The sequence below is a fragment of the Schistocerca cancellata genome, chromosome 9, assembly GCF_023864275.1.
Source record: "Schistocerca cancellata isolate TAMUIC-IGC-003103 chromosome 9, iqSchCanc2.1, whole genome shotgun sequence".
NCBI lineage: Eukaryota > Metazoa > Arthropoda > Insecta > Orthoptera > Acrididae > Schistocerca > Schistocerca cancellata.
The window spans coordinates 171969602-171978853 of record NC_064634.1 but is presented as its reverse complement, the minus strand read 5'-3'; the positions used below and the strand labels follow the sequence as shown (position 1 = coordinate 171978853).

Genomic DNA, 9252 nt, shown 5'->3' with positions numbered 1-9252 from the left:
TTACCTAACTTAATTTCCTCGGCATCGCCTGATTTAATTAGACTACATTCCATTACCGTTTTGCTTTTGTTTGTGTTCATCTTATATCGTTTTCTGTCTCTCACAAAATTACAATATCATCATCAATGTGCAATGTTTTTACTTCTTCTCCCTGAACTTTAATTCCTTCTCCAGATATCGCTTTGATTTTCATTACTGGCTGCTCATTGTACAGATTGAATAACATTGAGGATAGGCTAAAATCCTGTGCCACTGACTTCTCAACCGTTACTTCCTTTTCATATCCTCCAACTACTGTAACTGCGGTTTGACATCTTTACAAGTTGAAAATACTACCTCCAAATTTTCAAGGAATCCAGTCAACATTCACAAAAGCTTTCTTTAAATCTACAAGTCCTTTAAATGCTTCAACCGATCTTCTAAGATAAGTTACAGGGTCAGTAATGCCTCGCTAGCCCCTCATTTCTCCGGAAGCAAATCTGATCTTCCACAAGGTGGGCTTCTACCAGTTTCCTCATTTCTTACGTAAATAATTCGTGACAGTGTTTTGCAACCTAGACTTATTAAACTGACCATTCGGTGATATTCTCATGTGTCAGCACTGCCTTCTGTGGAACTGGAATTATTGCGCTGTTCTTAAAGACTGAAGTATTTCGCTGTCTCGTGTTACTTCCATACCAGGTGGTATATATTAATCATGGCTGTCTCACCTAAGGATCTCGACGGGTCTGAGGAAATATCGTCTACTTCAGGGGCCTTATTTTCACTTAGTCCTTTAAGTGTTTTGTCATATTGTACTCTCAGTATCATGGCTTCCATCTCTACTACTACTACATTTGTCGGCCGCGGTGGTCTCGCGGTTCTAGGCGCTCAGTCCGGAACCGCGCGACTGCTACGGTCGCAGGTTCGAATCCTGCCTCGGACATGGATGTGTGTGATGTCCTTAGATTAGTTAGGTTTAAGTAGTTCTAAGTTCTAGGGGACTGATGACCACAGATGTTAAGTCCCATAGTGCTCAGAGCCATTTGAACCATTTTTAACTACTACATTTCCTCCTCCTATAAAATTATCCAGAAGTTTGTTTCCCTTATGTAGGCTGGCTAAGTATTCTTTTCACTTTGCAGCCTTTCCTTCTTTTCCTAGTGGTGGCTTGCCGTCTGAGCTCTTGATATTCATATACTACCTTCTCTTAGTCATTCTTGCTTAGCGGTTTTAGTCATTCTTGCTTAGCGGTTTTAGTCATTCTTGCTTAGCGGTTTTACATTTTCTGTTCAGTGTCATTTTTTTTAAATGTCTTTATTCCCTTTCGCTTGCTTTATTTGCTGTGTTTTTATATTTTCTCCTTTCTCCAATTAAATAAAATGTGTCTGCATTAGCTAAGGAGTCCTGCTAGGTCTCTTTGATCCTCTGCTGCTTTCATTATTTAATTAATCAAACCAACCGCTTCCTCTGAATATCTCAACAACCGCTGGTTCTTTCAATGTATCCAGTACCACCCCGTAGTTTCCTACCTTTTCGCGATCTCTTCAGTTTTAATCTGCATTTGAAAACCGTTAATATTTGGTCAGAGTGCATATCTGCCCCAGAAAAATCCAGTTCTGAGATATGTCTTTGTTTATATAAAAATATCTGAAGCGTTCCAGGTGTCTTCCACGTATGCAGCCATGTTACATGGTACTTCAACCAAGTGTTACCACTAGTTATATTATGTTCTGTGCAAAATTATAACAGGTGGGTAACTCTCTTTCCTCATCCATGTTCTCCTGCAATTTTTCCTTCTCTTTCTTTTCTTGTTGATGAATTCTAGTCCTCCATCAGAATTAAATGTTCGTTTCCCTTGACTCTCAGAATACTTTTCTTTATCTCATCTCACATTCTTTCAGAATCTTGCATTCCGTCCAGAAAAATAACAAGCTGCTTCTCTTGTTTTCAGCCATTAGCAGTAACAGCATAGCAAGGCTTTGTTGGCCAATGTTACAACATTAGATCAGTCAATTATCCAGACTGTTTCACCTGTAACTTTTGAAAAGTGTGCTGCACTTCTTCAGGGACCACAGTGTCTGGCCTCTCTGTAGATATCCCTACCTTGTGGCAGCACTTACGATACAGCTGTCTGTGTCGTGTATAAACGTAAGCCACCTCACCGCACCCGAAAATATTGGGCAGATTATCAACCAGCTCGGACGCATGTCACGTGCGTCATTTTTTGTTCTCTGACGAAGCGCAGTGCCGTGCCTGACAAACGATTGTTTTACAGCCTGCACTCACGCGACAATGTGAAACTTCAAATAGCGTCACGTATTTGCCGCGAATTGTTGGTATAAATGATAATCAGCAGAGGTGAAAATAGGGAATCACTTCATTTGAGCATATCTGGACGGTTGAAAAATATGGGGGGTGGGGGAGGGGGAGGTGCTTTCCGTCTAGACTAGTTCTGTGTACCACTGCCTTTTTGACGATACTTTCCTCACTTCCTTGTTTTGACGACAGTGTTCAACCCCATAGTTGTCAACTCAAAACCTACTGCACATACTACGTAGGAAAGAGTATCCCCAAATGCTGCACCCAGCATTCAAAATACCTTTCCGGAGTGAATAAATCGTAAGCAATTACAGAGCAATATTAGCCATTCGGTACGATACTTGCGGTTGCTTCACCTGCTTCCCAGTCGCTCAGATAGCTTTCGAGAAAAACGTCTTTTCACTTCGAATAACATGAACCCGTGAGTAAGAAAATCTAAGGCGTTATCTGCAAATGTTTTCCTGAGTGTAAACAGCTGAAGGCGAGGATAAGAGAAGAGTCGATGATAGCTTTAAAGATACTTTAACTAGCAATCGATGGCGGGTCATGCTTGTGTTGCACTGTGTGACTCGGGTGTCGACCTCACGCAAAATTGTAGCGAAGAAACGAAATAGAGATAACTGAAAAGGGAGAAACTGCTGTAAAATAATTTTATTATTCAAAACTGCCGGAGGCATCAGGATATTTTAACGTGCCTCTAACAGTGTATTATAATCATATTTTAAAATTATTTCAGTTACTTTCATCGTTTCGCCTGTTTCTGTGCAGTTGTACCTTAATACACATAATCCCAGGAGGCTTTCATCGCTATCTTCCATTGTCTTAATCGATGAGTATCGACGTGCGCATGAAATCAGTGTAAACTAAAAGCTTATGTATACATAAAGTATGACGTCGCGGTTTATAACTTAATTGTTTCGACCAGCGTAAAAGAACTGCGCCGCAACTTCCTCTGCCCGAGGAGCGCCTGACGTGCCGCCGGAGTAATGGAGGGGAGCGAGTGCCGATTGGCTGGTCAATCACGTGCTCGGCGCATGCGCAGAAGGGCGCTGTAAAACAGGCCTCGGGCCCGCGCGTCAATATTACAGTGCCTGCTCGAAAGCGCGGAGGTCGACTAGTGAGCTGGTGCCCGCGTTTCAGCAGTCGCGCACTTCCGTTCCTAATCAAAATATAAAAGTACTCTCTTCTTTAGAAATTCCTCCTTGCCTGTACATCCAACACCCAGAGACTGCAAGTGCGACTGGGCAGGTAAAGCGGGAGGCTCGAAGAGACTAGCAGTCCTCCGCTGAGAGCAGGCCTGTTCGCCCTCCCCCTTCCAAGTTAACCTGCAAGGGGACCGCAGACCCGTGTTCTCTATAAGCACCGCACACAGAGGAAGACCGAACTGACCAGGGTTCTTTTTATTCAAGACAGCACAGACCAGTTACCGACTCCGGGCAGTCTCCAGGAATCTTGAGCGCTCTTAACAGAAGAACTAATCACAGAGGCCCAGTACTGCAGAAGAGGATAAGCAAGGTAAGACAACGGCCACGTCTTAACTTGGGGTCTCACGACAAGGGAAGAAAGACAGGGGGGGGGGGGGGGGGGGAGAGAAATTGCAGTGCTCATGCGATAGTACTAGCTTGAAAAAAACTCAGTGAAACAAATTTCAGTTTCCAGCTGTCACGGGATTGTGAACCTTAACAAGCTTTGAAGCGTACCAAAACGCTGGTAGCAACTCGTTCATGTAAGACCTGAAAGGTTTTTCGGGAGAGCGTTCGTTTGCCGGCCGGTACACATACATACGCGTATTTTTTTTTTTTTTAATTTTCCTTATCATAGTCCGTCTACCGACTTTACTGGCTAGTGTATCGTAAAATAGACCTTAAAGGGTGGACGAAAGGAGCTTTGTGTGGAAATGAGGAAAGGGGCTTTGAAATGGATCGAGTGCTTCCAGCGGCTCATCCCCCGTTCATTAAGCGATACATTGATTCAGTGGTTTGTATGGGGGGAAGAAACGGAAGTGGTGGGGCTACGAGGCTTTTAATTTTTAGAGCAGGGTTTGGGGAGGATTCCCGTTTCTCTGGTGAGTGTCTGATAATTCACATTTTGTGCAGACATCATAGTTTTTGAATTTCCATTTGCCGTAATCATATTGGGTTGCAAGTATGCTGCTACCGAGTGAAATATAATTGCTGAAGACATCTAGCAATTTTGTGTACGTATTTATGTGATTTGTAGCATGCTCGTTTTGTTTTATTTTACTCCTTTCATTGATTATACTTATAAGTGAACGGCGCGTCCTAAATGAATTAGTTCACCCACTGAAACGTCGCATTCTAACAAATGTTGCGTGCCAGACTGTAGCCACCGAAGCAGATATTTTTTTTCAGAACGCGTCTGCAAACGATTACGAAAATAGCTAGTAGCACTTTTTTTTCTCAAAATAACTCGTAAACGGTGATAATTAAACAAAGAAATACCAGTTTCTACAAAATACGCAGTTTTACTTAATTGCTGTTTGCTTAGTATGTTCCTGTGTGTCGTGTTTTAGACGACCCCTGTGTGTGCAGGCGGTTTATGTTGGAATACAGTGAATTATTAATAAAACTACTTTTTTATGATATAAAAAGTTTGATTTTCGAGATTGTTGTGGTTTTCCTCCTCTTGTTCCAATAGTTTGGCGAGGTCGTTTTCGAGAATGTCAATTAGTTCTGAGAGTACCGGTAGCGAAGTTCTTACATCGGCCGTGCGTCCGGCGGTGTACGATCGCACACTTCCTGCCATGCCACACTACGCTTCGTTATGTGGCCGAGGCCTTCCACTTTTCTTGCCCGCTAGGAGCACTGTCTCGTCGTCGGTCAAGGGCGTTCAAGGTTAAAGTTTCCACGAGAGAAACACGTGCGAACGTGCAATCTTCCATTTCCAGAGATAGGCTGCAGTCCCATGACACTGAAGTGTTTCAGCTTCCAGGCGTAAGGTCTTTGCACTGATGGTCGCACAGCCAAAGCTCACATCACACCCGTTTTCTCGACGGTAAAAGCTCGTGGCGCTGTGACACAGGGTTCAGATTATTTGCTAACAGAATAGTCCTATTAAGAAGGTTGTGCCTAACAGAACAGTCTGTTCGTGGATTCCGTATAATAATTTGTAATGGCAATTGCACTCAAGGTGTTTTCTCGCGATTTGAGATTTTCGGTGGTAGACTGCATATGCACACACGTATACAAAAAGAAAAATTAAGAGAATAGTTGGCAGGAATATGTATATAAAAAAAATGGATCATAGTAAGACTCAAAATATTTTAAATTTCGCAGATGATGAAACGCATCTGCTCAATCATTTCAAAACGTCTACATTTCGCTGGTGCGAAAGATAGGATTTTGTAGCATTTGTGAGGTTTTTAAAAATATTTTTACGTAAATTTTGATTCAGTTGTGTTATCTATTTGTGGTATTGTTATTGACAAACAATGGATGTTTGTGTGTATCAAATGTATTTGTACTAAAAGAAATGAAAGTCTCATTTTCCTTGACGTCCTTATGAAACGTTTTAGATTGTCAGAAATCACAGAAACGAAGACGCCCTTCATAGTTTGTACAAAAAGTAAAATTGTTTTTACTATACTCACAGGAGTTTTCGAATACGCAGCAGCTCAGCTTGTCTTACGAGACTTACAGTGTGGTCTAGCACCATCTGTAAAGAATGAAATCGTGAATTCGCTTTCTCGCTCTTAATTTTATTTTTCCCCGCTAAGGAATTTTGGTAGTACCGGAGTGGGTGACCAGGGTGGCCTGTGAGACAGCAGGTCGTTTATAAAGATGTTTTTTAAATTTTGCTCCACATTTTCTAATTTTATTTGAAGTATTTTGCACTTAAATAAAATTAAGATCAGCTTTGGCTCTAGCGTGAAAAGTTGCTAGAAAAGTTGCTACAATGTTATAAAGAAAACATTACTTGACTCGCTTGTATCGAAAGTGTGCCTATTTTCCGTGTACTATTAGATTCACGGTTTAGACATTTTTGTAGTTCGCAAGGATGCATTATACAAAATCTTTGTTTTCAGATTCTACGAAATCACTTACTTTTTAAGTTTATTCTCCATAATCCAATCATTGTTTGTTCCGATGTGAAACCCATTCGATCTCGTTATCGACTTGTTTTCTTCCTGTATTTTTTTATTTTCTTCTAAAAGAAAGCACTCCGTCTATCTTACGTAATCACTCCTCAGCTACACTCCTCACAGTTTCATCACCAACGTTATCACTGCGATTTTTGTTTTCGCCTTCAGAATGCTAAACATTGCAATAACTCAGCAGAACAACGGTCAAAGTTTGTCCTTCAGAGTAATGCTTGAATCTAAATAAGGAATTGAAAGTAGTATAGAATTTGATTTCCTCGTACGTAAAACGTGAGTGGTAGTAACACTGTAAATCTTTTCGTGTCTGGTATTTTTAACCTGCTCCATCTAGCATCTAATACTATTTTTGCACATTTCATGTCCATGCCGAAGGACATGTAAGACGTAGCACACGCGTTGTAGAGAAGGTTGCTTCAGATCTATCTCCTGCCATCCGAAGATTGACCCATATCGCTTGAGACAAATACCAGTACGGCTCGTTTGAAAACAAGGCCGATAACAACATTCGTGTACTATCCGAGCGTTGTCGACAGGACGTTAAATTCTTACCCTCCTCTATGCGCAGACAGGACTTGGCATTCGTCAGATTCCATCAGACATCCCTCACTACTTGTAGAGTACCAGACTTTAAAAAAACAAGACTAATATCTTTCTCCGTATTTTAATTTTTCTTGGAGTAATTTAACATGAGCGGGAAAATTCTGTCGGAGCACAAAAAGGCTAATATGCACGATTTTTAAATGAAAAGTGGGGCACCAGCTGCCTCATTCTACCGTCCTCAAAACGTTTAAAAATTTCCCAAAAATTTTGATATGCAACATATTCAGGTTCTTTTAAACATCGATCTCCCATGTCACACCCGCATATCACTGTCAAATATGTTCCACTGCCACTGTGTCCGTCTTTCTCTCACACTGCCATTGTCTCCTTCGCTCTTTCTATACAACCACCGTCTACTGTCTTCCAGTATTTCTTTCCCATTCTCCTCCATTGCCACTGACTCCTCTCTCAGCATATATAGAAGCGCGAATACGTTTGCATGCTAAAATTTTTGGGAAGATTTTTAAGGTTGCTGCGGAAGGTAGAATGAAGTAGCTGGTACCCCACTTTTCGACAGTCTTCTAAATAAACAGAGGACATTCGCTTTTTTCTGCTCCGACAGGTGCATGTATCCGGTGGCTCCCTTCTTTTCCCTGCTACAGCAGGGCATGTCAATCATATGAACAGAACTTAACTTTTTGGGCAGGTAAAATTTTGGTGGTTTACCAAGGTAAAATTTGAACAACGCAAAACTCCTCAGACAGGATTTTACGTGGCACAAAAATTTTGCATGTGCTTCAGTTCTGCAACATGGGATTTTCAGAGCCCTTCTGATAAAGATACACTTGACAGCATATTTCTCCGTGCTATGTGACTTTATAAACTACGCTTTCGCCTCACACCGGACGTTACGTAAGCGTTTTACAAGCGTGGTCATATAGGACACCGTAACGCTCTACATATTGTTTGCACGAATAAAAAGTGAATGCATTCACGTGTTTTTAAGATCAAAAAATTTTCATATTACTCCAGAAGACGACAGCGCACATAGCAGAAAAAGCTCGTTGTGAAGTAATTACATAGGTGAAGGTATTCAAAGAGCGACATAATGTCGATATGTCTGCGCAAACTGTGGTGACAATTGGTGCGGTGGCTGACGAGAGCGACCGTAAATGGGGAGTGCTCGACTTGATTTGAGCAGACAGTACAATGAGAAAATGGTGTTCGGTACCAAACTGTATCATTAAGGTACATATGCCACTTTTAATAATGGTTAATTATGTGGAGCTTGAAAGAAAGGTCATTTCGTCTCCCGGAGTGCTTAGACCTACTGACGTGATAAACAGCTTCATTGCGAGACAGAGAATTAAACTGGTTGACTTATAACGAAAAGGAGACCTATCGCATAATGAGCGAGAGTAATGGTGGAGAAATTGATATTGCTGTCATCGACAGTACCGTACTGTGAAGTATCTCAGGCACGTGTAACATTTTTGACTGCCTCTTTTAATGAATGGTAATAATCACACGAGGGGTTTCTATGAACTATGGTAGATTCTGACTGATAATTCAAAGGTAGGACGACGATGGGGGAGGGGGGGGGGGGCTACCGTGCTGACATTGATAGATACTGGCCTTGTAACCAAAGAAAAATGCGACAGTGAAAGCTGATTTTCACTTTGTCAGTGTGCACGATCCCGTCAAATTGGTTAGATAAGTTGAGTACGTGAAATGATTGAACCACACTCACATAATATCAGAGACTTCCGGAAAAGCTATGTCGAACATGTGTAGGTATTTGCATGGGTTTCACCTGACCACCTAGCGATAGTTCTGGACACCATTGACGCAGTCACGTTTCTTCATTTTTACCGGAAGTAGTTCCTCGTGTTGGATAGGGTAGATCGTGACCTAGTAGCGGTGGGTGTTAGTGTGTGGGCTGGAACAGAGAGTGCGTGGGAGCGGCCCGCTGATCCCGTTGGCAAGGTGGCGTGCTCACCACGTGCCCCAGTAAAAATAAACAGCGGCTGCTGCTTCGGCTCCGGCGGCGACTAGCGCCGTCTGGACAAGCGAGGCTGAGAACCCGCCGGCCGAGGTCGTCGGCCTGCCGACTGAGGGACCCAGATCACGGCTTGCGCAACGCTAACCTGTCCCCGAGCCCGCAACCGTTTCACTTTCCTTTTGCGTGACACCCACCACTGACCCCACCGGACTCATTCGTCACCATCCAGTTTCACGCATGCGGTGGAAGTCTCACTCGTGCTTACTGCTCTCATCTGCGTAATTATATA

At 42.4% G+C, this 9252-nt stretch overlaps 1 protein-coding gene across 1 annotated transcript in view; it reads left to right on the top strand.

The window, feature by feature from the left end:
- The first annotated feature begins 3410 nt into the window (after positions 1–3410).
- The window catches only part of LOC126101173 (uncharacterized), a 378608-nt gene continuing 372766 nt past the window's right edge, over positions 3411–9252 (top strand). The window contains exon 1 of the mRNA XM_049911872.1: positions 3411–3816. The gene's annotated coding sequence lies outside the window, so the exon portion shown is untranslated. The remainder of the gene's footprint in view (positions 3817–9252) is intronic.